Source organism: Phascolarctos cinereus, unplaced genomic scaffold, assembly GCF_003287225.1.
Source record: "Phascolarctos cinereus isolate Bilbo 61053 unplaced genomic scaffold, phaCin_HiC Scaffold_726;HRSCAF=1367, whole genome shotgun sequence".
Taxonomy (NCBI): Eukaryota; Metazoa; Chordata; class Mammalia; order Diprotodontia; family Phascolarctidae; genus Phascolarctos; species Phascolarctos cinereus.
In genome coordinates this window covers 323,373,527-323,399,215 of record NW_027556098.1, presented here as the reverse complement: position 1 = coordinate 323,399,215, position 25,689 = coordinate 323,373,527, and positions in this window count along the sequence as shown.

Genomic DNA, 25,689 nt, shown 5'->3' with positions numbered 1-25,689 from the left:
GCAAAGAAAGAAAAAAACAATGCTTTTTAAAATGTCCCATTCTACTTTTGCATAGCTCTACTTTGTTAGTAAATGTTTCCTGACATTAAGCCTTCATCTGGCTCTTTGTAAACTTTATCCAGTGTTCCAGGTTTAGTGTAATGGTATGCAAACAAAACAAATCTAATTCATCTCCTTATAACAGATTTTTTCCCCTTAGGCAATCAGGGTTAAGTAAGTTGCCCAGAGTCACATAGCTAGTAAGTGTCTGAGGACAGATTTGAACTCAGGTTCTCCTGATTCCAGGGCCAGTACTCTATCCACATATGATAGATATTCAAGTTATTAAAGACTACTTTCTTGACTACCCTTGAGCTTTCTTCTCTCCAGGCTAAGGATCTCTATTTAATTGATCAAGACTTCTTGCAGTTCAAATTCAAGGTCCTTCATTCTAGGCCCCCCCCCACAACACACACAAAACTCTCTAGCTTTTCAGTGTTCATATTAAAATATTGTATAATGAGTTCTATCTTTAACAAAAAGGTGCTTCATTGTTTTTAAAATGAGAGGGTTTAACTACTATGTCTTTCAGCTGCCTTCTCCCTGTAAATCCTTTGTATGATCTTATAAATATGACTAATTTTATTAAGGGAGATAGTAAGGAGGGGGATGAACAGAAAACAAGTTCCTTACCTTTTGCACTGATCTATGGCAAGGAAAAAGAAAGGTAAGGCAGAGATCTTCAGAAGGCGAACAAAAAAATAGGCTTCAAGTCAATGTATAAATCCCCTGAAGTGGAGGTGAACTTTCCTATAAACATCAACTAGCTTTCATCTAAATGATCTTCCTTGCTGAAACTGGCTTTGTAAGATGAAGGGACCTGTAAGGCTTTCCTGGGAGCTGACAGATTTCAGCCTTTGTGCCTTTCTGATATTCCAAATAGTGAAATCACCAAGAGCAGCCTTAAACCACTGGCTTCTGTTAGCCCTCATGTTTTAAGAACATCAGTCAGTGGGTGACAGCTCCGTTTCTGGAAAGAAAGGAAGGCTGCTTTCTGTTACCTCAGTGTATTCATCATCGACAGACAGAATGCATGTTCTACTTTCCAAGTTACAGAAAAGGTGTTCATTAGCAAATTGAGTCTATCTTACAAACTGAAGAAGTAGCAGGGAAAGAAAGAATTCTCAGAACAGAAGTAAATGAGTAATACAGGATTCACCAGGGGAAGGCCTTTATAGCAGTAATACTACAGAACAGAAGATCTAGAGAGACCTCAGATATCATATAGTCCATCCCTCTCATTTGCAGAGAAGAAAGCAGAGACCCAAAGGAGTGAATTGAATTATCTGAGGCCACTGAGCTTGCAAGTATAGAAATGGGATATACATTGAATTTTTAAGGAATAAAATCAGTTTCATTTCCTGATTTATCTAGGTCTACTCAACAGTATAGTTGTCCAACTTCTGTTTAAAGTTTTCACTAATGGGTTTTGTCACTATGATTTAAAAGAGCCTAATGAACTTTGTGACATTTCTAATTGTTTGGAAATGTTTCCTTGAATTGAATTAAAATCTGCCTCTCTGCAACTTTCCCCCTATTGGTACAAGTCTTGGCTTCTGGAGTCAAACAGAGCAAATCTAATCCCCTTTCCATGAGAGAGCCCTTCAAATTACCTGACTATAGCTATCATGTTTCCCCTGTCATATATGTCACCAATTACATCATATTGTGATGTACACATGATACACATTCATATGGCATAGTCTCCAATGCCCCCATAAATTTCATCACCCTCCTCAAGGTCAATGCCCCTCCTGAAATTTGCTGCCTACAATGGAAAATGGTATTCCTTTTGCCATGTAACCAAATGCCACATGATCCAGATATGGTTTGTTCAAATGGCAGATGAGGCAGGTGTGGTCTGGCTGACAAAATCATGCTTATGTCTCCATTTGAATGTTTAGCCCAGCATTAGACACAAAGCAAAACATTCACAGAAGCTCATTGATTCAGTTTGGGTCAGTTTTTTTGGTGATGGAGGGCAGCATGATGTAGATGTTATCCATTACAAAGTCATGGATTACAGAAAATGGTTCTGAATATTCCTGGTACATCTACAGAGAGTTTAGCAGAGGAAGGAAAAGGATGTTATTAATACATTCAAATGTGTTTTAAAAACTTATTAAGGGGAAGATGGAGCCGACTTGTTCTGTGAAATCCTAAGTTATCTTTATTCCCATTTTTACAGATGAAAGCTCAGATAAGCTTTGTGAATTGCCTTGAATTATATAGTCCATACCACTCTAATTCTGACCATCCTTAGGATTCATTTAGATTATTAAAATAGCATGTTCCATTCTGCATAACAAATTATTTTAGGAAGGACGCTAACAAGTTTAGGAGGTTGGTAGGGAAAGTGAGAGGACTGGAGATTATGCCATATGAGACTCATCATATAGAGGTATAGGTGGCATATATCTTGAAGAACATGGAACAGAGCAAGCAGGATAGTAATCTTCAGGTATTTGAAAAGTTATCAAATGGAAAAATCTACTCTCATTGCTCAAATTCTCCCTTCATTCAATTGCCTGGAAAAAAAAATATCTTATAAATCTGGTTATTTTACTCTTCTGGTCAAAAACATGCACTGGTTCCCTAATGTCTCTCATAATAATGTTTAGACTCCATTCCTTGGCACTTAAGTACCTCCACAATCTGACACCACCTTAGCTTCTAGACATTAGGGAGCATGAGAAGTCCAGAGTTCAGCCTGGTATGAAATAAAGGGCATCAGACATATTAGTCAATAGTTTTCTTCCCCCTGATTTGTCTCTTTTTAAAAAAAAAATAAGAGTAGATTGGTGTCTTCAAAGGAATTTGCTAGGAAAATTTCTTTTTCTATTTAAGAAAAAAATTAATGATATTGAAGTTAATTGTTTTTTTGAATGTTTTACAGAATATACTTATAAATCCATTTGGTCCAGTAGCCACTTTATTTTATAGATGAAGAAAAGAAACTTAAGCCCAGAAAGGTTCAACAATCTACCCTATACCAAATATATCTATATCTATATATATCTATATCTATATATCTATATATCTATATATATATACATATACATATATATGTATATGTATATGTATATATATATACATATACATATATGTATATGTATATGTATATATATATGTATATGTATATGTATATGTATATGTATATGTATATGTATATGTATATGTATATATATATGTATATGTATATATATGTATATGTATATATATATATATATATATACATATATATGTATATAAAGTTGAAGGAAAGTAATTAAAATCAATTCCTATTGTTTCTAAATGTAATGCTCTGAGATCATGTTAGGCTGAGGAAAGAAGATCTTATAGAGGTTGGGAGTACTAATCTGGTCCTTGAAATATATTAGGATTTCAGTAGGTAAGAATAAAAAAGGGGGAACAACAGTCCTTTCATAAGGAACAGTAAAAGGGAGAATAAGTGTAGGAATCTGTTAGTATCCCACTTTGCATCTGTGCCCAAGGTGGTCAAATCCCCATCTCAAGAGCCAGAGTGATGGGTCTATCCCTCATGCATGGAGAATTCTGCTTCCATCCTTGCATGCCCAGTGCTTCATGCTTCTCATGTTCTATTCATAATATTTACCTCTCAGGTCTTCATGTAGTGAAATTATCTCTTTCTATCTCAGAAAAGCATTGAGAACTCAGCAGGAGAGCTTTTAAGAAAGCAAGAGAAGAAAAAAAAATACATGTACAAAATACTATTCCAATTAGAAAGAAAAGTAACAGTAGGAAGTTAATAGGAATGACTATGATGGGATTTAGCTGACAAGTTGCATAAACCAAGAATTTCTGCCCAGAACATGGAGCAGAGAATTTTTTTCTTTTTTTTTTTTGAGATGATACCTCTAAATGCTTGAAGAAATTCTACAGATAAGAATTCCAAGATGCCAAGTGAAGGTAAGAAAGTGGTTTATTCAGTGTACCAGTTTAAAATGAAATAATTGTACTATCTCACATCTTTCAATTCTGATTTTCTATATTCGAAGTACCACCCTCATGCCAACATTTTATATTTTAGGTAAGGTGTCTGTATTATTTCCAAGTTCACAAAATCTTCATCTTGAAATAGCCCTTTATAATCACCTAGTTTATTTCCCTTGTTTAGAGATAAATAAATTGAGGTCCAGTGAGAAGTGATTTGGCTAAAGTCACACCACTAGCAAATTGCATAGAAAAGATTAGAACTGAAGACAATTTGATCACAGAATCATGGAACTTCAGAGTTGAGACTGACCTCAGCAACCATCTAGTGCAAGCTATATCTAAGAAAAAATTTCCGTTGTAACATACTTGGTAAGTGATCGTCTAGCCTCTGCTTGAAGAAGAGAGCCTATCTCATTTGTGGATAACTTTAATTGTTAGGGAGTGTCTTTTTGTTTGTTTTCTCATTTGTTCTTCCTGACATGTAGCTGAAAGTTATCTCTTTCCAGGTTCAGTCCAATATTATTAGTTATGACTTTAGGGGAGATATGTTGTTTTTGTTCATCCTTCATTTTCAAAGAGGACCAATGACATCTTGGTGTGATTTGATATACATGTGAATTGAGTTTAAGTGAGGCACAGTTATGCAAAGTCATCAGTCTCATTCTTCCAAAGTCATTAAAGTCCAGTGGCAAGACACAAGTCAATTTAAGCGATGGTGGCCTGGGTTGCAGTGGATGACCTTGGCATCTTTGACATCTGACCAAACTCTAAGCACTCCACAGTGCCTATTTCAGCCACCTTTATGGACATTGGAACAAATCATTCTCATTTGCCCATTCTGATGGGGGGAGTCTTCACAGACTTGGGATGCATTCCCCTAACTCACCAATGGGTTTGAAACCTGTCAGTTACCCTCAACCTGGTTTAGCCCATCTGCCAAGATGGTTTTACTGAGATATAGCAAGTGAGAGTTGGGTAAATCAGGTCAACACCAAACATGTGAAATAGAAGAATTTAAATCCTATGTCACATGACAGCACTTCAAATGCTTAAATACAGATATCAGTTTTCTCTGAGTCTCCTCTTCTTTAGACCAAATATTCATAGATCTTTCAGCCCACCTTTACCTGAGACATGACATGGAATCAAGTTCCTTCAGATATTCCCCTTTCTGTCCAGTGAATTTTCCACTATAAGATGTTATTCTGATATCTTTCCTGGCACCTAAGATAAGGTCTTACAAGCAGTAGGTTCTGTAAAATTTTTGGTGAATAAATGAATGATTGTATGATTCTAGCACTTCTGATAGGTAATAGTTACTGTAATCATTTTTAACTGTTGGATAAGCAGCAAGAACCCAACTTTTCAGCTACTTTCTCTGGCCCAGAAGCCTGAAATGTAATGTTGAGTAGTCATGCACATAGAGCATCATTAATCAAATATTCAAATGCCTCTTCTGCATATTTTCTTTCTTTGTCTGTGCAAACTACATTGGTTTCAAAATATCACGGTTCAGAATTGCTGGAAAATATTTCACTTTAGGTTTTTTTTTTGTCACACTGATTTCCCTGAAGGGAAATAGCTGCTTTAAGAGGTCATCTGTTCCCTTGAAAAGAAGCTTTGCTTCTCCCTTGAATTCAATAATCATAGCTTCATGAATTTAGAGCAGCCATTGTCAAGGAGGATGCTTATATGCCATATTTTATCTCTCTGGAGGGGGTGAAAGTTGACATTAGCCAGTCATCATATATGATTAAGGCTATTTTGTGGTCTCTATTTTTGCCTTTTCACTTTCTTTTATAATTTTTCTAGTGATGATATGTATGTACATATGTACATGCATACGTATACACATATATATACACAAACACATGTGTACATACATATGTGTGCACATATGTATGTGCATACATACATATGTGTGTGAGCTGATGATTGATGGAAGGAAGAGGAGAGAGGCAGGGAGGGTCTTTCAGGAATACTATAAACCAAGCAGAATATCAGAGTTGCCTTGTCTGTGTCTTGTCTGCTCTACATGTTGGAGAGGAGAGGAGCTGTCCACTGCTGAAACACATGAAGAATATAAAAAGAGGCATGTTTAATCACATATAGGAATTTCACAGCAATAGAAGACCTCACTAGCTACTTAGGCCAACACACATGTAAAAATAATTGTTTAAATGAGAAACTTACAAATGGTAATCCCGCTTTGGTGGAAGATCTTTAATGATAGAGATCCCACTGCCTTCTCAGCAACATTTTGCTCTTTTGTCTGTCTGTCTGTCTGTCTATCTATCTATCTATCTATCTATCTATCTATCTATCTATATCTATATATCTATCCAGCTTCCCCTTCTGAACTTCAATTGAGAATCTGCCAACAGTTAAGAAATGGACAGGCAAATTCTGTTATATGAATGCAAAAGAAATTGTTGCACTATGAAAAGATGAAAGGGAAGAATTTGGGGAAATATGAGAAGTGATTTAAAAAGATGAAAAAAAAACAAAAGAACAGTATGCATGATGTTTATATCTTGATAAGTGAAGATAATAATAAAAACAAATACACAATGAATATATAGAAAAGCAGTTAGAAAGCAATAATGGAACCAATCAGGGAAGTTACTAGCATGTTAAGTTAAATTTGCTGATCTTTTGTGCTTTTAAACAAGTAGCAAATAACAAGAGTTTATAGCTATGTGTATAATCATAATCATTGTTTTGCTATGCACATCTTTAGGTTTTATGTTTTCTTTTATTTTGTTCTTACTTAAATACTTGATACTTACACTTGTCAAAAGAAGTTTAAATGAATTTAATTTTGAAGTAAAACAGCATGAGAGGTTCAAAGTTCTTTGAAATACTTGGGGAATGGCAACATTTCTCACTGGATGAGTATCTTGGGAAGCATTTGATCTGGCCCTTGAAAGATGAGGAATAACAAGAATTATTTGTATTTCTGTGTAATATTAAAGTGGCAAAGTACTCTCAACATATTACCTCACCTGATTCTTATAACAACCCTGTAAGAGAGCTAATATTATTATCTACATTTCATAAATAGGGAACAGGCTCAAAGAAATCATGTGAATTTTCCAGGATCACATAGCTAGGAAGTATCTAAGGTGATATTAAAATCTGGGTCTTCCTGACTTTGTGTCCAAAACTTTATTCATTATGCCACACTGGCAGCACGGTTAGGGTTTGTAGATTTAGATAAGAAGGAAAGTCATTGCAGGCATGATAAGTGGTATAACCAATATATCTCTTATACCTATAGAGTTGGCCTGTTTTAAAGTGGAATATCACCAACACACAAGATCAAGAAGGTAAGACTCCAGGTAAAGGGGTTTCTGAGGAAGTCACCTAGATGAGTATAAAACTTTGGAGTACCAAGGACAAATTGAACCTGCTCACAATTTTACTTCAAACCAGAATTAAGTAAGAAGACATAGAGGTGGCTTCTGGCTGTATTAGGGCTTATGGCAAATAGAACAAATTACCCTAAGTTTTGTAATGATTTAAGACATTTTTACACCAGTCTGTCATGCAAATACTTTTTCAACCATATTCATACTACTCTTTTCATCTGTCTACATTCTACACAAATTGGACTCCCTCTATTACTCTCTTTTGCCACCCAAATTCTTGCATAACAGATTCTCTTTTCCCATCCCCATCTTCTGAGGTTCTCCCTTCTTTTAAGGTCACATCATGGTATCCACTCTTCCAGAAAGTCTCCCCTGATCTACTCACTAAGACCCTTCTGGCTGGAAATGATCTTTGCCTTCTCATTTATTTCATAGAATTCTTCTTGCAACCCTCCTTTACACTTCTTTCAACTTACCCTTCATCATAATTATTTATGTTTCTTTGCTGTTGTTGTTGGTCAGTCATATCAGTTGTGTATGACTCTTTGTGATCCCATTTGGGGTTTTCTTGGCAAAGATACTGTTGTGGTTTGCCCTTTCCTTCTCAAGCTCATTTTACAGATGAGGAACTGAGTCGAATAGGGTTAAGTGACTTTCCCAGAGTCACACAATTGTTAATGATATACAGGTATGTATATAAAATATATATATATATATATATATATATATATATATGTGTGTGTGTGTGTGTGTGTGTATGTGTGTATACATACATACATGTGTGTATATTTAATGTTCACATTGAATGGAATCGATTATCTACTCTCCTAGAGAGTGTGGAGAAATGTAAGAAGTACAAATAAAGGTCCTAGTTGTAAAGAGCTTGCAATCTAATTCATAAAACAAAAATATAAAAATTGCACAATGTGGAAACAGTTAAGTTTCAAGCTTTGTGACTCTGGCAAGGAGGTACAGTAGAAAGAGAAATTTATGTGGAGATATAACATCCTGAGTTTAAGTCCCACCAATGCCACTTTGTACTTGTGTGACCTTGGAAAAGTCACTTTACCCGGGGCACAGTTTCCTCATCTACAAAAATAGGGACTCAGAACTGATGATATCTGAGTTCCCTCCTGTCTGTGATATTCAACAGTTGTCTTGGATGGTAGGTGAAAACTCAGGTAGGTATCAGTGAACATTCACCTTATCTTGTCTAGGATCAGGACACTACATAACTTCCCATTTATCTCTAAACCATATCTCTGCACATGTGTACCTTCTTTCCCCTGAGTCCCCTTCCTTCTTTCCAAATTTGACTCCCATATGTTATTATTTTTGCCCTCCTTGAGGGCAGTGACTGCCTTGCTTACTTGCTTTTGTATAACCAACACTATCAATGCCTGGCATATATCAAGTACTTACTAATTACTTTTTTAATTAATTAGTTAATTAATCTATCAGTGAGGACTTGAGTATTTGGATGATTTCATCAGAGAGGCAGAAATCCAGCTACACATTGAAAGATGAGGAGGTTTCACCCAGAATGAGAGGTTTAGAAAGAGTTGGACATATTAGTAGATGAAGTTTTATTAATAAGAATTTTTTCATCTGGAGCAAGAGAAGCAGTTGGTGATGGGGAGTAAGGGATAGTGGTGGTATAGGGCAATGCCATCAAACTCAAAAGCAACAGTGGCCATTAAAACATACATGAGTATTTCTGTGACACATGCTAACTTAGAAAATCATGTATGAACATTATCTATCTTTTATCATATTTTTTTTATTTTATTAGATATTTGCCAATGACATTTTAAACTGGTTCAACTCTACTCAGGAGTTTTGTCCACTGCATGCTTGACACCTCTGGGATAGAACATATAGAATCCCATAGGAATGAAAGAAGGTGGTAGTGACTCACAGAATATAGGGTGATGTGTACAGTATCACTGATGCAGGACTTGGATCATCTCCCAAAGACTTGCAGTGAAGTCCTCAACATTCAGGGATGGTAGATGATACAAGCAGGAAGTTTGTACCTCAGAGCAAAGTTCTCTTCTTCTTAGGCTAGTTACTTATAGCTCTGAGAAAATTGAGGTAGGGGGAAGCAGAAAGCTAATTTAAAACATTGAATAGAATTTCTCTTCATCTTGCTTCATCAGAAAGACCAGATAAAAGTGATTCATATTTTGAAAAATAATGGTGTAGAGGGAATATCATTTCATTTAAGATTTTTTAAAAATTATGGACATATAAAAAAATCAGCAAACATTTCAGTAAGAAGGGAAGGTAGCAAGCATTTATTACGATGAGCAGACATTATGCTAGGCTCTTTACAAATATCTTATTTGATTCTTATAAAACCCAGAGAGGTGGATCTTATTATTATCTCTGTTTTACAGTTGAGGAGACTGAGGTAGACAGTAATCAAGTGACTTGCCCAGGATCCCATGGCTGGTAAGAGTCTAAGGCCAGATTTAAATTAAAATCTTCCTGTCCTGACCCCAGGCCCAAAGCTCTATCCTCTCAATCACCTAGCAGTGAAGGGGAAAAAAAATAAGAGAATTACATATGAAACCATTAATCTCAGTTAAATGCAATTTATTTTAAGTATATACTAAATTTAACAGTAAATACAAATGTTCCTTGATTTTCTTTTTTTCTTTTATTATTTTTACAATTCTATTATTACTTTCACTAACCAATAAAAGTTCTCATTTGCAGAAAAAATGCTCATTCAAGAACAGCAAGTCAACAAATTGGCCATATCTAAAATTTGATTTTCTGAAAATCCCCATCTCATTGTGTATTTCTAGCCCACTGGGTCTTTGCCCTGGTTTGGGTAGCACATTTCATCATCGATCCATTAAAGCCTTGGTTTGTCACCGCATTGATTAGAGTTGTGGAGACAGTCCAAGATTTATCCCCTACATTGCTGTGGCCGTTGTGGAAATATTTCACCTGTTTCTGCTAATTTCACTCTGTATCAGTTCATATAAGCTTCTGAAATCATCACATTTGCCATTTCTTCAAAAAATAATAGCTACTATTTATTTAGCATCCACTATGTGAAGCACTGTGTTCAGTACTTTACAAATATTGTCTCATTTGATTCTTACAGTAACTTGTGAGGTAGGTGTTATTTTTATCCTCATTTTACAGTTGAGAAAACTGAGGTAAATGGAGGTTGAGTGACTTGCCCGAAGTCACACAATTAATAAGTGTCTTGGTTCACATTTCAATTTAGATGTTTCTGATTTTCAGTGTAATAATATTGAATTAGATTTTTACATCATAATTTGTTAAATAATTCCACAACTTATGGAAATTCACTTTGTCTCTAATTCTTTACTATGACAAAAAGTTGAAGTGATGTTTTTCTCATCTTATTGTTGCCTAGAATATGTTCTTAGCTCTACCTTTAGGACAGTTATAGATAGGACTTCAGTTTCAAGCCTAGGTGATTGGTGAACTGGGAAAGAGTAGTTCCAGCCAAGTCACCAAGATGTAACACCTTAGTAGAAAATAGTTCCTCCACCTCTTGATCTTTCCTGGGCTGGAAGAGAATCTCATGACCTTCCAAGGGCTTAAGGGTTTGGACCTTTTTTTTTTAGTGTTAGTATCCTAGCAATATCTCTGTTACAACAGTGGCTACATCAGGAAATGAGAACAAACTAGCCTCAATAAGTAAAGGTTAATTCAAGGTTCAACAAGTAGCCCAGAAGAAAAGCTACATCATACCTGAGCTAAACATCTTAGAGACTCCAGCAAAAGGAATTACAGGAAGTGTGAGTCATGCACTTAGTTTGCATGAGCTCTAAGTTTGAACCTGGACTCTGCATATACACATAGAAGAGTATATTACAGATTTTGTTTGGGAGCCAGGGAGGAAATGATCTGTACCAACTATAACACTGTTGTAAATATCTAATTCTAAGATTAATTGTCAGTTGCTTAGTTCATATCAAATGATAACCGTTAGGGGAAGCAAAGTGTTGGAGGCTTATAAACCACAGCATTGCAAAGATATAGCCAAGCCTCTTATGGATACATATAGAGCTCTAAAAAGATGTAGTAACTATGCTCTGGGGATGTGATCTTCCAGTGGCAGTGGAGCTGGGAAAGTAGTTTGAAAGAATGTGCTACATATAAGTAAAAGAAACAATTCTAATATTCAGAGAGCTTTAAGGTGTAAAAAGTATTTTCCATACATGTTCTCATTTTAGCTTCACAGCAACCCCAAGAGGTAAGCACTTACAGGCTATTTTAGACTCTTTTACAAGTTAAAATTGAGATTTAAATAAAGTTATTTATCCATGACCCCAATAATAATTAAATATTAGAAGTGGGATTTAAACCTTTGTCATTTTGCCTTCAGATTTAGTATTTTCCAGTGATCCTTCTATAATACTGCTTTGTCTGTTTTATCTTCCATGACTTGCCAGAAAGGCCTCTTTGAAAATTCCCTTCAAGAATTCTTCCTAAGAGATCTGCATACCCACTCATATTTATGCCTTTCATTCTCTTAGGCATTAAATAACCAAAGAGGAACCGCTGGTAGGGCTCACTCTGCAGAGCATTATCAGGATCGATAGTTTAGATGCTTTCTAGGCAGATGTGGTAGGATTTCAGTATTAAAAAGTCAAAATAAGTCCACTAGCAGGAAATGCTACAAGCTTAAAATAATTTATTTCAGGACAACATCAAATTTTGTACTACCATCTGGCCATCTTGAAACTTCTCACTTTCCTTATGTAGTCCACATGTCCACTAGATGGCACTGCTATTTTAAATAGAACTGACACTGGCATTGGGAAGTAGGTAGGGATGCGTAGAACATTAGAGCTGGAATAGACCTTAGAGATCAAAGAGTCAAACATTTCCATCTTATAGATGAGGAGATGGAAGTTTAGAGGTGAAGTGACTGGCCCAAAGTCACAGGGCTTCTAAGCAATGGAATTGGAACTCAAAGCTAGATATTATGACTACAAGCCCAAACCCTCTGCTTCCTTCTCCTATGAGCTTTCCACTGTGCCATTTTATATGCATTTTGCATATACACACACGCACATATGTGTGTATATATGTATGTATGTATGTATGTATGTATATACTCTGTGTGTGTGTGTGTATCCATTTTTCTTATTTTCTTTTTTGTGACAGGTAAAGACTTGTCAATTTCATGATAAGGAGACATGTAGTAACATAAATAAAGGACAAATGAGCATAAAGAGGAAAGAGAGATAAATTCTTCCAAAATCCTATCAGTATCTATAAACTCTTTCTTGAGCCAACATGAGTTGTTTTCTGCAAGTTATGAAGTGCTTTCATCAACTTCTTCTGACATGGGACTCAAGCCAATATGCTAAGATGGCTTGTTGAGGATTAACTAAAGACTTCTTTTTAATCTTATGGAAAATAGATTATTGCACATGTTTAGGCTCTGCACAACATTTAGTGGCCTTTTGTCTCTTGAGAATGGGTTTCATATAAGATCAGATGAGGGAGAAGCAGAAATCACTATCCTGTCATACTGACTGTTAGTCAGTGAACAGTCAAAAGACATCATGGATGGGTTAGTAAGTAGAGAACTAGATTTAGAGGTAGGAAGAAACAAGTTTCATGTATACCTGTCATGTTGTCACAGACAAATTGTTCACGTGCCTCAGGCCACTTATTAGATTTACCTACTAAATTGATTATTCTAGGAAAATGGAAGTTATCTGCTAATATATAGACAGGTTGCAATCTGTCTTGGTGGTATTATTTTCTATACTGGGAGTTCCTTGGGCTTATGAAATCACAGATCTCTCTCATATTTGCGTATTCCAAAGTGATATCCTTGTATTTGTTTAACATTCCTGACAGTAGCAAAATGACTAGTCTCCCCATACTTTAGGTGGACTATTCCTTTGGGCCAAGAAAGGAAATTTTGTGTAATTATTCATTTTATAAATCAAGAAGTAGAAATATATGAGTACAAGTTATTTTCATAAATTTACATAGGAGTTTAGTGGAAAACCTACCCCCTCCACAAAACTATATACATATATGTGTGTGTGTGTGTGTGTGTGTGTGTGTGTGTGTGTATATATATACGTATATATGTATATATATATATATATGTATATATAAATAAAATGTATGTGTATATATGTATGTGTATTGTGTATATATATTTGTGTATATATATACATACATATATATACATATATATGTATGTGTATTGTGTGTATATATATATATATATATATGTGTGTGTGTATTGTGTATATATATATACATACATATATATACATATATATGTGTGTGTGTGTATATATATATATTCACTCATATAACCAGGGACAGTTTTGCTAGAAAATCAGTTAAGTATGAAGTAAAAGTCACCATTAATTAATCTTTATTAATATGTGCTGAACAGTAAAGAGGCAGTGCCAACTGGCAGACAGAGTAGACTTCAAGCAAGAAAGATTTGAGTTCAAATCTTAAATACTTATTAGTTCTATGATCCGGACAAGTCACTTTACCACTCTGTGCCTCAATTTCCTCCATTATAAAATGAGGGGATTGGACTCAGTGGACTCTAAGGTCCACTCCAGCTCTATATCTGTGAGCCTAAGAACTTTCAAAATGTATTCTTTTGACTGTTCCCCAGATGGCTCATAGAGTCATCAAAGCACAAGTTTCACACTGACAAACTTTATGTTAAAGAATAATTTTCTTTGCAAATTTGAATCTACTTTACCAAGTACAAGAACAATTATTTAATATTTTTGCTAGCACGCATGCAGAAGTCCTACTTATTCATTTATTCAATAAGTCTTTGTTGAGTACCTTATCTAGCTTTGCGCTAGATGTAGGTACAATATAAAATAATTATTCTGCCCTCTAGGATCTTGCATTCTATCTGTAGAAAAAAGGTATGTGTTTAAATGGTTAAATATCAATGGGAGAATAAGAATAAATAACAAAGTGATTGATCAGTGTACACATTTGGGAATTCAGAGAGAAAAAATTCAGAGAGATATTGTCTAAAAGGGGTGCAAATTATTGGAACAGAAAGAACTTGAAAGGTCACTTGTTTCAACTTCCTTAATTTACAGAGGAAGAAATGGAGGTGCAGAGAAGGGACATGGTTCAGCCAATGTTGCAGATTGAGTTGGTGGCAGATTGGGCCATCACAGATGACTGTCATGGAGACATTTTGAGCAGGAACGAGAAGAACACAATCTTTAGGTCTGGAATAAGTCTGATGTGTTTGGGGTACGGTGAAAAGGCTTATCCATCTGGAACAAAATGATTCAGTATGTAGTGTGTGTGTCAATTTGAGGGGTGCTTATTCCAACTCCAATTCATACTAAGGAGTTCAGTCATCAGAGTATGACTGCAACATTCCATCATGGCTCTAATGTAGCTCTGATGAGATGGTAACTTTTCTCATGAGATTGTTCATACAACCCCACAAGTATGTTTTCTGCCATGATTTTTAGTTGATATCAAATAATCAACCAGGCTTAACTGGGTTTTAGAAACAGAGATTTGTTATTAGTAAAACAGTTTTCTAAAAAGGCCTGTGACAGTCTCTCACTAGTATAAAGAGACTATATGGGAAAGTAGTGATCTGAGATTAAAGGGCACATATGACAAGAGGATGTTACCCAACTGATCATTTGTTGCAATAGAAAAAGCCCTAGATTTATAGCCAGAAGATCTGAGTGTGAACTCCTGCTTTATTACTATGTATTACCTATGGGCAAGTCCCTTTCCCTTTCTGAGTCTCAGTTTCTTAATTTTTAAAACAAAGAGATTGAGTTAAGTGTTCTTAACTTATGAGCTACCAACTTTTGTTTTAATCTGTTGGCAACCATATTTCAATATAGTATCTTTCCTTTGTAATCCTACATATTTTATTTTGTCCATTTAAAGACATTATTCTGAGAAGTGGGCCATAGACTTCACTAGACTGCCAAAAAGAAGTTGAACACACACACACACACACACACACACACACACACATTCTTTCAGAATCCCTGGAGTAGACTGTGTATTTGCTTCCTTCTACCTCCAAGTCTTATCCTTAAGAAGAGAGCAGCATAGGACCAAGAACTAAGCCATGATAATTACTTCAATCAATTAGAAAGTAGCAGGTGAAAAAAGAGAAAAAGAAAGAAGAAAGAGAAGTCTGAAGACTCCCAGGAAAATAATAATAGGTCAAATTTTATAACAATTTAAGATACACCACCTTCCTCCCAATTTTTTGTGATAGAAAGCATACATATTATTTTACTTATTTCACATACGAGGAAACTGAGACACAGGGAATTCAGTTTTTTGTTCAAGATTACACAGCTAGACAGTGTTAGAGCTGGTACTTGAAGATAATAAATCATTTTATTCCAAGTTCAAAGCTCTTTGCATGAAACCAAGACAACTACCAATCTATGATGCCTTGTAAACTTCGGGAAAAAAGAATTTCCTAGCAAAGAGAACAGAGTAAATATTACAGGGAAATCCAGAAAAAATAAACAAATAGAAAAGTCCATGGAGTTTCTCAAGGTATAGTGTACAGAGCACTGTACATGGACTCAGGAGGATGTAAGTTTAAGTCCTGACTCTGGTTTATTTTAATAGTTTTATTAATTTCATTAAATATTTCCCAATCACATTTTTTAAAAAATTAACATTGAGTCTCTTCTTTTATTTTGAGTTTCAAATTCTCTTTCTTCCTTTCACAATTCCCTATCCCTTTAGAAGGCAAGCAATATATCAACTGAAACTCTGGAGGTCTTCACTCTAGGCCATCTTTTACCTCAATTCTTACCTAGCCTTTGTATACTGAATGGGCATTGTTTCAGGCAAACTAAGACTTAGGAAAGACTTTACCTTAAAAAACTAGGGACCCGCACTGGATCCTGAGCCATCACTAATTGTCTTAACATATGTCTTGCCACTGGACTCCAGTAACTCTGGAGGAATAAGTGAGGCTGATGACTTTGCACAGCTCTACCTCACTTAAATCAAATTCATTTGCAAGTCAAGATATCACCCTTTAATGTTAGTCCTATTCAAGAATGAAGGAAAAACAACAAAACAATACATCAATTATGCATCTGAAGTCAGGCAAAACATGTTTCCCTATTAGTTATGTTGCAAAAGAAAACACATGCACACACACACACACACATGAGAAAAGTAAAGAAAGTGAAAAAGTATGCTTCAGTCTGCACTTTAAGACTGGATGAAAGCTTTTCTCACAATAACCCCATGATGTAACTAGCACAAACATCCTAAATTAAGGTAGTGGACCATAGTGGAGAGAGGGCTGAAGTTGAAGTCAAAGCCAGATTCATATCCCATCTCTGATCCATGCTAATTGTGCAACTACAGTCTATTTACTATACCTTTCTGATGCTCACTTTTATTCCTACTGAAATGAAGGTAATAATGCATGCTATGACTATATCACAAAATGACTGCACGTCTCAGTTTGAGACATCCTGTGCAAAGCATTTTACAAGCTTTAAAACACTATATAAATGTCAGTTTCTTTTTTTTTGTTAGTATCCCTAATTTGCAAATGAGAAAATTAAGGTGAATTGGTTTGATCCAGATCACACTGTTAATTACTGGCAATGCCAATGCATTGATTTTGGTTTCTCTTTGTATCTCTAGTACAGAGCCTACTATCTTGTACTTAATGAGCACTTAACACATGCTTATTGGATTGGATTAGATTCCAAATCTCAACCCAAGTCTCTTTCTTGGATATTATAGCATAACAGATGTGCTCAGAAAGAGTTGAGTGCCACTTGGTTGACCTTGGCATTGATGCTCTGTTTCATGTTATTGGGAAAGTACAGAGGTTAAGCAAAATGAAGACAAAATATAAACAAGGTACCCTTGTAAATACACATGAAGAGCTAGATATTTTTTTTTTTGGCTAGGCAATGGGGTTAAGTGACTTGCCCAGGGTCACACAGCTAGTAAGTGTTATATGTCTGAGGTCAGGTTTGAACTCAGTTCCTCCTGATTCCAGGGCCAGTGCTTCACCCACTGTACCACCTAAATACCCCAAGAGCTAGATGTTTCCAAGAGGCCCCAATGTGAAGCCATTTGTAAAGTATCCTCACATATGTGAAGAGTCATTCCTAAACTGATCTGTTGAGTAAGTCAGAATTGTTTTTCTTTAAGCAAGGTTCACTTGGACTACACTAGTCACTCACTGCTTCTCTCTCTTTCAGAGGGCCTTGACTCCTTGGGAATGTGTGCACATTTGTAATTTCTCCTCTGATCTACATAGTTAACTCCTTTAATCTCCCCTCATCCCGTTAGTCCCATTTCCTTAATCATTTTTGTTGTTCCTCTCATGACTCCCTTGGAAATTGGTTTATCTCATGGTCAATTTATCACATAGTCATTTAATTTTAACCAGGCACATAAACCCCACTGCTAAGATCAGCTTATAAAATGTGCTTGCACTCATTGGAGCCCCTACCTTTCTCTGTCTATTACTCACCATGGCCTCATAGGGGGAGTTTATATACTCACTTTCCTGAAAAATCATCACTGAGTGAAGTTTTCCATGCCATTTTGTGATTTTCAGCTGTTGTCATCCTAGTAAAAGAAGTATAGTCTAATAAAGGAAAGGGCTCCTGACCTGGAATCAAATGACCTGCCTCCCTTGTAAGTCCTTGCTTTGCCACTTTGAAGCTGCCACAAAAGCCACTCCCCAGTATCTTTATCTGTTAAATGATATTACCTGCTAGACAAGCACATAAGATTTTTTCATATGAGACTCAAATGAAACAACGAGTTTGAAAGGGTTTAGTAAATTGAAAAGCAAGGAGTATAGAAGAGGAGGTAGAGGCAAGTGATTAATTCCAATGCAACCTACTTATGTCCCTGATCCCTCCAACGCTTGTAAACACATACACACACACACTGAAAGTGACACATCTAAAATGGGATAATGAATGCAGGAAAAGAAATACAAGCATCAATATCACTGAGGGAAGTATCTCTGGCTAGTGAAATTAGTCCACAATGATCTTGAAAGATGTTGCTTCCAGAATTTGACTATATCAAGCCCTCACTTTTGTTCCTCCATTCATGCTGAAAGTGTTTGATAAGATGAGGTCAGCTTCAGGTCTTTGATAGGCAGAGAAAAAGTTCCACTAATGTGGATTGGATTGCTATGTCATCCTAAAGGTCATAGTCAGGAAAATGTTCATCTGACAAACAAGTAGCAGTTTCCAATTCAGATGTTTTCATATATGAAGCATTCTTAATATAAATAAATAAATGAATGAATGAATAGATGAATGAATGAATAATTAAATAAATAAAAACAAGACAAGGCAAAAGAGGGATGGTATCCATTCTTCAGAAGAAGAGATCTGATCCCTAATGGCAGTAGGGCTAACAACTCCCAAATGGACCGGGAAACAATAGAAGGGTAACAATTGAAAATATCACTATGGAAGTTCATATAAATTGGTATTCAATCCATAGCATGTACAAAGAATCTTTGGTCTGTCTCTTATAAATGACTCTAATGAGAGGCTCTTTGCCAGACTCGGCTCCTAGGTACCCCAAGTTCCCAATGTGATCCATGGGTCCAAGTTAGAGAAACTTGGATAGCCATAGAATCAGAGAAGCTCCCAATGTTGTATAGAGAGGATGGGATGCTGCTGGGGTGGAATCCCAATTAGTCCATTGGTTTCCAATCCCATAATTCCCACTAAAAAGGAAATGCCAACCAGGTAGGAAATTGAAAATAAATAACCTAGGCATTTCAGTACATAGAAATTTCCAAACATGGAGAGAATTAGAAAAGAAACGAGGAAGAAGAAAGGTGGCAAGAGAAAGGAAAGAAGTGTATATGGCTACAGAACAGGCAATTTGATGAATATTAACAGTAGGACAGGAAAAACAAGAGCTGTTGTTTGTTTGTTTATTTGTTTTCCCCAGACCCTGACAATACATCAATGCATCTAAGTTCACACAAATGTAGGTACTCTCTCCAAAGATACAAATAGTAACCTATTTTTGCCTTCTTATCCTTTGTGATTCCTGACCATGCCTTTTCATAATCCTCCGTAAAGAATCTATATAAAGTTAAAGATGACTTCTTTAGTCTTTTACAATTTTTAAAGTTTTAGACAAATTACATAGACTATTTATCAATACCTTTTATTTTGTTACATGACCATCCTACTTGCATGTCCATACATGTTTCCTGAATGTTATCTTTTCTATAATGTCTTTCTCACAAGTTCTTGTGAATAATATTGTGTTCTATTTACATCCACTGTCTGTCTCTCCATTTCCTATTCTTTCCCATTTTTGATTCTTGGGAAATTAAGATTGTCTGTGATTTAAAGGGATGTATCACTAGGCAAATATTGGTAGTGAAAAGGTGAGTTTTGAGTGAAGGTATACCGGAAATTGTCAAAGCACTGTACATTTACTCAAATGATATTCTATCTTCAGTATTACCCTTACTCAATTCAAGGCCCCACTCATTATACAATGTATGACTCAGATATATGCATAGACAGGCTATTTTAATGGACCACTCATTCAGTGATATGCCCTATTAAAGATAATAGGCATTCCTTATTTAATTCTTCCTCTGTGGTCAAATTTGAATTCATTTGTTTTTGTTTTTAAGTGGTCATATATCTCACATATAAGACTGTGATATACTTGTACCTGATACAATCAGCACAATCAACCACAAATAGGAGTAACTGAAAGTCTTAACCATCTATATACCATACCCTTCATGTCATCAAAAAAACCTTTTTTAAAATTTTTTCATATTGTTCTAATGGCTAGAGGTTACTTGAAAAAAGTAATCTCTGTACATTTATCAAAGTGTTTTGCGTGATCAAACAGCTGTTTGGGAGATTCTTTGCTGGAGGAGAGGATTTTTTTTCTCTGAGTCAAATGTCTTTTAAATATCTGTATATGTTCATATGTATGTATGTATGTATACATTTGTGTGTTCCAGCAGCTAGATGGCACAGTGGATAGAATGCTGGGTCTGGAGGCAGGGAGACTCATCTTCATGACTTCAAATCCACCCTCAGACATTTACTACTTGTGTGACCCTGGACAAGTCACTTAACTCTGTTTCCCTCAGTTTCCTCATCTATAAAATGAGCTGGAGATAGAAATGACAAACCACTAAGTATCATTGCCAAAAAACAAACCAAAAAAATGGGGTCATAAAGAGTTGGACACAACTGAAATGACTCAACAACAACAATTTGTGTGTTTTATAAATATATGTAAATGAACATATGTATATATTCTATATACAGTGTATTCTGTAAATTACACAGTACATTCTTGTTACATTTTAGCCTACTGTGAGGCCATAAAAGAAAATATTGTTGGTTAAAAAAAAATCTACAAAAACCTGCCTGCCCCCTTCTCATATTCTTATCATGGGTGCACACACTGTACATAGTCATAGTCATAAAGATTTTATAGAAATAAGAAAATGAACACAAAAGCCCCACTTAATATTCTAAAGTAGGAGAGTTCAAATGTGGCATCTCTGCTTCCAACAAATGGCTAATAAATTGATTTCTATTCCTTTTAATTCATTGTCCTATTTCTAGGTATATTCTTAAATGTTTTGGTATGAACTGTCTTATTTTCATCTCACATTAAATGTGATGAATATTCAATTTCTCTTCCATTCTCCTTTCCTGTTGCAGCAAGTTATACTGTTAATAATCTTTCACCGTCCTATATAACACTCAAAATCATGTTTATATTCTAAAGCATTGTTGACCTTTACTATTACATATCTTCATTTGTCAAAGAAATGGAATATTTGCTTGCTAAGATGGTTTTGGATTGGGGGAGGGGAATCATTTGTTCTCCTCACTGCTGAGATCACATTATTGAAACATATATAGAAAGTGCTAATAGTCATAGTCATCGTCTTTCCCTTGGCCTTTCCCCATATAGGATCAACAGTATGTTTGAATAAGTTTAAAGATTTATAATTGCATGAAACATCCTCTCCCCACAGTTATCATTTCTTCTAATCTGGTCTTGATTTTGACTCTAAGAAAACTAATTAGGAAATAACTCACATCAGAAATCATTCATTTCCTATCTGACAAGATATAGTCAATGAATTTTTTTTTTACTTTTCTTGGTAGCCACCATACTTAATACCTTTCAATTCTCTTTAAGAAAGCATTCATAATAAGCAAACATGAGTCTTTTAAGTGTTCTAGAAGTCTGGCTTCTTTTGTTTTTTAATAGAGACCTTGTTTTCTGGTATTTTCAAACCTTGCTGTGTCCACCGTCTCATTGAAGTCACCAAATATTCAAGTACATGTTAATGTAGTTTGGAGGACTTTGTTAAGTTATTGCACAATTTATTTGTGTCTGTTGTCTCTGAAAGTGATATTTGTTCATAAGATGCTATTATATCCATAGTGACCATTTACTTATGCTCATGACCTATGAAATGATATATATTTGTGTGAATATTGAAACCAATTTTCCTTATCCTTTTATTTGCATTTCTGAGGAAAATTATGAACCATCTTTCCATTTTGTTGCAGTTTTCTCTTTTCCTTCTGTTTTCATTAAGGCTAATAATATCAGTATTGACATGATTCAGTTCCTCTAGTGGTACAACAAATTAGTGATCACCAAATAAAGAACTCACATTTGGAGTACCAACAGTTAAATTATTATTCATAGATGATGTTATAAAACCATGTGACTGTCAGCACATTCTGTCACCTTTTCCATAATGATCCTGAAGCAAGCCATCACCATCATTCCTGAAGCAGAATGAGGACACATAGGACAAAGAGTCATTTAATATTTTGCCTTGTTTCAATTGTCATAGCCAAGTAATCAAACACCTAATGACTAGCCCGGGAATGATGAGTCTCTGAATATTTATTGAAACTGGTTCTTAGATGACATAGAGTGTCTGTCCTGGGTAATGTATCTGTTCCCATTGTGGTAGAACCTGTCAGAGCTTTGCTCCAATGGCATAAACTTGACAACCCTGGTTTACCTCCATTCCATGCTACAGCAAAAGTTTAAGACTTATTTGAAGAAACTGTTAGAAACAAGATGGGCATATTTTGCTATGATAAACAAAGTAAATATGTGAATTAGAAAAGGGCAGAAAAATTAGCAAACTCAGTCATCAACAAATTCTGTAACATTCATGCAAAATGAGAGGAAATGGAACACACACTTTACTTGAAAAAGACACTGGGCAGAGATGTAATGGGATGGAGAGAACACTGAACTCAGAGCTTCAAAGTCCTCTGTTCAAATCTCATAAAGTCACAAAATTTCAATGCCAAATGAAAGCTCAGTCTTCTTTAGTGACTCCTACTCAGAGTATGAATCCCCTGTATAACATTTGTTGCTAGTATTTGTTCATTCTCTGAATGAATGTTTCTAGAGATAGCAAATTGACAAGTTCCCAAAGCAGTCTCTTCCTTTTTGGGGAAACTTGTTATTAAAAAAAAAAAAAAAGGCTTTCCTTGTTTTACACTGAATCATGTATTCTTATATTTCCTGTGATTTGGTCCTGGTTCTGCTTTTTAGAGCCAAGTGGAGCAAATTTGACCTTACATTCCCACATCAAAGTTCCTAATATAGGAAGACAAAAAGCACATTGACCCTTAGTATTCTCTTCTCAAAGCTAAGCATTCATGAGTCTTTTAATTGATCCTCAATATGGTATGGTTTTGAGCCCCATTACTACACTGGTCACTGTTTTCTTGATATTCTTCATCTTGTTAATAACCCTTTCATCATGACTGTACATAAAACTCCAGGTTAAATATGACCAGACCACAGTATGACTACATTAATACTTCCTTTGTTCTAAACATACTATACTTCCACTAATATATTAATTTACATATCAAAGCATCAAAAATTGCATTGGCTTTTTCATTTAATCTTATTTCATATAAATATTTGTAATAATTCCTTCCCTCCATCCCCATTAAGCTGCTGAATTATGATTCCATAGTTACTAGAATGTTGCGCTGTTCATATTTCTCTGAAAAGTTATTTCTTTGTTTTTTAGTCAATTGGGGTTAAGTGACTTGCTCAAGGTCACACAGCTAGGAAGTGTCACGTGTTTGGTCTGTGGCCAGATTTGAACTCAGGTCCTCCCGACTTCAGGGCTGGTGCTCTATCCACTGAACCACCTAGCTGCCCCTTAAAAGTTAATTCTTTTTTCTTTTAATTTAATTTTTTTAAATTTATTTTTAGTTTTTAATATTCACTTCCACAATATTTTGAGTTCCAAATCTTCTCCCCATCCCATTCCTCTCTCCACCCCAAGATGGCATGTATTCTGTATACCCCTTCCCCTAATCTGCCTTCCCTTCTATCTTACCCCCCACCCTTCTCTTATCCCCTTCCCCTTCTATTTTCCTGTAGGGCAGGATAGATTTCTATACTCCATTTCCTATATTTCTTATTTCCAAGTTGCATGTGAAAACATTTTTTTTAAATGTGTTTTTAAAACTTTGGGTTCCAAATTTTCTCCCTTCCTCCCTCCCTACCCACCCTCATTGAAAAGGCAAGCAACCTTGATACAGGTTATGCATGTATAGTCATGCCAAACACTTCCATAATGGTCATGTTGTGAAAAACTAAGTATATTTCCCTTCATCCTATCCCACTACCCATTTATTCTATTCTCTCTTTTGACCCTGCCTCCCCCTACCATCTCTCTGCTCTCTTGTCCCCTTTCCCCCCTATTTTCCTGTAGGGTAAGATAGTTTTCCACACACAATTGAGTGTGTATGTTATTCACTTCTTAAGCCAAATACAATGAGAATAAGATCCACTCATTCCCTCTCACCTTCTCCCATTTCCCCTCCTCTGTAAAATCCTTTTCTTGCCTGTTTTTGTGAGATAATTTACCCCATTCTACCTCTCCCTTTCTCCTTCTCCCAGCGTAATCCTCTCTCACCCCTTAATTTTGTTCTCCAGATATCACTCCTTCATCTTCAACTCACCCTGTGCCATCCATCCATCTATCTATCTATCTATCTATCTATCTATCTATCTATCTATCTATCTATCTATCTCTATGTCTGTCTCTCTGTCTCTCTCTCTCTCTCTCTATATATATATGTATATATGTATGTGTGTATGTATGTATATATATGTATTTATGTGTATATATATATACCATATACATATATGTGTGTATATATATATACACACATATGTGTGTGTGTGTGTGTATACACACACACACACACACACACATACATACATACCTACATACATACATGCCTATAATTTTTACCCTGCAACTGCCCTAATACTGACCAAGGTCTCACGAGTTACAAATATCATCTTTCCATGCAGGAATGTAAACAGTTCAACCTTAATAAGTCTCTTACGGTTTCTCTTTCCTGTTTACCTCTTCATGTTCCACTTCAGTCTTTATTTGAAAGTCAAATTTTCTATTCGGCTCTGGTCTTTTCATCAAGAATGCTTGAAAGTCTTCTATTTCACTGAGTGACCATTTTTTCCCCTGAAGGATTATACTCAGTTTTGCTGGGTAGGTGTAATTGTAATCCTGTCTCCTTTGCCCCCTTGAATATTATATTCCATGCCCTGCGGTCCTTTAATGTAGAAGTTGCTAAGTCCTGTGTTATCCTGATTGTGTTTCCACAATACTTGAATTGTTTCTTTCTGGCTGCTTGCAATATTTTCTCCTTGACCTGAGAACTCTGGAATTTGGCTATAATATTCCTAGGAGTTTTCCTTTGGCAATCTCTTTCAGGAGGATTGGTAGATTCTTCAATTTCTATTTTGCCCTCTGGTTCTAAAATATCAGGGCAGTTTTCCTTGATAATTTCTTGAAAGATGATGTCTAGGCTCTTTTTTTGATCATGGCTTTCAGATAGTCCAATAATTTTTAAATTCTCTCTCCTGGATCTATTTTCCAGGTCAGATATTTTTTTTTTTTCCAATGAGATATTTCACATTGTTTTCTAACTCTTCATTCTTTGGGATTTGTTTTACAGTGTCTTGATTTCTTATAAAGTCACTAGCTTCCAATTGTTCCATTCTAATTTTTAAGGAAGTATTTTCTTCAGTAAGCTTTTGGACTTCCTTTTCCATTTGGCCAATTTTGCTTTTTAGGGCATTCTTCTCCTCATTGGCTTTTTGGACCTCTTTTGCCATTTGGTTTAGGCTATTTTTTAAGGTGTTATGTTCTTCAGTATTTTGGGGGGTCTCCTTTAGCAAGTTGTTGACTTGTTTTACGTGATTTTCTTGCATCACT